Here is a 3,621-nt window from a genome sequence, read left to right on the forward strand (position 1 = left end):
GTTCATCAAGAAGGAAACAAATAATTAGAGCTTGAATCAGCTTGTCCCAAAGCACATTAACTATTGAGTGGGGAATTTGTCTTCCATAATACAGCCTCTGACTCCAAATTTATAATGTAATATACAGCAAGAGAGGCAGAATATAATAAATTTGGGAAGTGTAAGAGGAAAAGCAGCTATGATAAGATATGCACAGAAAGTTCGGTGAAGACTCAGTATGTATGTACTCTTTCTATTGCACAGTGTTTGTAGTTTTCAGCGAAATGGAGCAATGCATGAAATGGCTAGTTTCCTTAATTGTTTCTACTGTCAATCTGTCATACTTAATATTTTTATTCCATTTCATGTTCTAGCTGATTTTGAGTTTAGTTTTATCTTGCTATATTTTATGAACCATTGAAAGCTGTCTTAAATTATCTTTGTAATGACGAAGGGGTCAGAAAAATTATATGCAATCTAGACATCATGTGAGTCAATTTACAGAGCATAATTCAGGAATGTTTATTGTTTAGTTTCTAAATTTTGTATTTCCTTGGAACCCTTGTTAAAGATATATTGTGAATCAGGTGACTCAAGTGAAATCTATATAAGACACTTCCTCAGAATTCCTGAGAAAAATCCACAGGATGTTATTCCCTGTTGGAATAGAAGCTCATGTTATTCATAATCACATATTTGGATATAATCAGGTCAATTTGTAAGTGACTTTGAATGTGATCCATTGTGTTCGTAGTTTTCTTCAAAGGTTCAGCAAAGCCTATTTTCTCTGGAGACAGTCTAGTCAATATCTGTGACTTGCACAAGCCGGAAATGTGACATTTAGGGAGCCAAGTGCCACAGAAGTCTGACCCCCGTCTCATTTGCACACTGCACAAAGATTAGTGGTCACAGGAAGGATGACAGGAACATGAAGAATCCGTCCTCTCCTTTGTGAGCTGGACTTGCTCTTCTATCAGCTCAATACAAATTATTTCTGAGCAATCCCCCCTGCAATTACCTGATTAGCAATCCCAATTGCTTCTCCCTGCTTCGGAGACCTTGATTAAATGATATCCCCTCCTGATTACTTTATCAAGTCCAGCTACTATGAATTATTGACAGCTCTGTGTTAACCGACTGTCTTGTTTCTTTGGCAAGCTGCCAGGCAAATGGGAAAGCAGCTGTTTCTTGAGATGGGGGCAAGAGAGATGCCAAATGATGCTGCTGCAAGCTGGCAGACCATTAGTTGACCTTGAACTTGTTTTGGTGGTTGTTAGTGTGTTTGATACCCTGTTGGGTTACCAAAGTCTGACAACTATGGTGGACGTAGTCGATCCTCTGAAATAAAACCCTTTCACCTTAGAGCTTGTAGGCAGGAGTGTTGAGGGTTGTGGCAGAGGTTTGCTGGATGGAGGAAAGGAAATGCTGTGCCCTACTAACTGAGTCTTGGCTGCACTGATTGTTCAGGGCATTGAGGCTCAAACTTGACTTTTGCCTTATTTTCTTGTTGAGCTGAAATTGTGTGTAAAGGCTGCTAAATGTGCTGATTTTCGTTAAATGGCTCTACACAGCTGGGATGGTTTTTTTTTGTAGGCCTGCCTTATAAAGTCAAAGGTGCTTTGACACCTGCCCAAAGATGACTTAAACATATTCATAATCACTCTCCCACCACGATCTTTAAATATACATTATTTTATTTTTAGTTGTTTTCCTTCCTTTTCAAAATGTAAACTCCCCTACATGTCCCCTTTTTCTGTGCCCCATTTTTCTAAAATGGTCCTCCCATCTAAAGATGTATAGGCCAAATGCTGGGAAAGAAGGCCTAACGTAAGAATGAATATTATTCAAAAACCTCATTGATGTTTGCCTTCTCCTCACACTTGTTCCAACCATATTTTCCCTTTGGTTATGAACTCGATTTTAGAACAGTTTTGGATTTACCAAATTCTTGTGAAGGTAGAACAAAGAGTTGTTACACGCCCCCACCCTGTTTTTCCTGTTACTAATATCCTACATTACTATGAGATATAGATCACAATCAATGAACCAAAGTTGATCAAGTATTACTAAGTACATAGCGTGTTCAGATTTCCTTAGTTTTTACCTACTTCCCTCTTTCTGTAGATTTCATCCAAAAAACTACATAACATTTAGTCATCATGTCTCCTTAGGTTTCTCTTGGCTGTGAGAACTTCTCATACCTTTTTGTTTCTGATGATCTTGACAGCTTGAGGCATACCATTTATGTGTCCAGTACAATGTCCTTGTGTATAAAGAAAAACTGCAGTGGAGAAACCTTATGCACACCACCTCAAGCCAGATGACTGAGGTCAACATCAATAGTTATAAATCATGCTGGTAGTATGTACTCTTGATATGATGTAATGAGAATGGTACTTTAAATATGTGATTTTTTCCCCTGATAACCCAATCTAATTATGGAGAAAAACCAGACAAGTCCCAGTTATGAGAACTTCTATAAAATGTGTGACCATTGCTTCTTGGCCCTTTTGGCCGAGATCAAGCATAGTATCGGTTCTTATCAGTTTAATAACTGATATGTCCTCTATCCAAGGAAAATATATTAAATGGAGTTTCGGAGCAGGGAGGCAGAAGAGAAGTTTGCTCTGTTCATTCCACGCATTGACCTAGTGTTGCAGTACTTCTGGGACTAGTGAAAAAAAAAACAACAAAAAAAACACCTGACTACTCTGAAGCTTGCCAAAAGCTAATTCACTCACTCAGAATAAACAAATCTGTGCAGAAAAATTTCAAATAATTTATGTAGTTATTCCATCCTCACTATGGCCTCACAAATGTGTATTGGTGGGTAAGAGAGTCCAGTAAAACTTTATTCTGTTATTCACATAGTTTCAATTTGAGCTCTTCTAGTTGACTCTTGTATCTCTGACATATCCCCATCATTCTGGGTGCTGTTTGTTTTCTTTTGGGAGGGGGATACGTTAACTTCAAAGACTTTCTTTCCTGGGGATTGGTTGCACAGCAATGTGAATGTATTTCACACTACAAAACTGTTCACTTAATAAATGGTCAAAACAGTACATTTTGTGATATATATTTTTTACTGCAATTTTTTAAATGTTTATTCATGTCATTGTGAAGCCAGTCTCCAGAAACTTCCTCATTTTGTAAAACTGGAACTCCATACCTATTAAACAAGTCCATCTTTTCGCTCTTCTCAGCCCCTGGAAGCCACCATTCAAATTTCTCTTTGCGACTGGTTTCTTTCACTTAGCACAATGTCCTCAAGGTTCATCTATGTTGTAATGTGGGTCACATTTTCCCCTTGTTAAAGCTGAGTAATATTCCATTGTATGTGTGTAACACATCTTGTTTGTCTATTACCCCCGATGCACAATTGGGTTGCTTCTATCTTTTGGCCATCGTGAATAATGTTGCTAAAAACATGAATGTACTATTTTTTCTTTAAGACCCTGGTTTCTGTTATTTTGGAGATATGCCCAGAAGTGGAGTTACTGTATCATACAGTGATTCTATTTTCAAATTTTCAAGGAACTGCCGTGTTGTTTTTCATAGTGGCTACACCATTTTCCATTCCCATGATAGCAGGCACAGGGGTCTCAATCTCTCCATATCCTTGCCAAGCTTACTATTCTCTTG

The 3,621-nt window shown here is 38.0% G+C and overlaps 1 non-coding gene across 1 annotated transcript; it reads left to right on the forward strand.

Moving 5' to 3' along the window:
• Positions 1-2,472: 2,472 nt before the first annotated feature.
• Positions 2,473-2,664, forward strand: LOC119044754 (U2 spliceosomal RNA). Its single transcript, XR_005081674.2, has one exon. It is a non-coding gene; the product is annotated as a U2 spliceosomal RNA (small nuclear RNA).
• Positions 2,665-3,621: the final 957 nt, after the last annotated feature.

The sequence above is a fragment of the Artibeus jamaicensis genome, unplaced genomic scaffold (assembly GCF_021234435.1).
Source record: "Artibeus jamaicensis isolate MK-2021 breed Jamaican fruit bat unplaced genomic scaffold, CSHL_Jam_final contig_1015, whole genome shotgun sequence".
Lineage (NCBI taxonomy): Eukaryota > Metazoa > Chordata > Mammalia > Chiroptera > Phyllostomidae > Artibeus > Artibeus jamaicensis.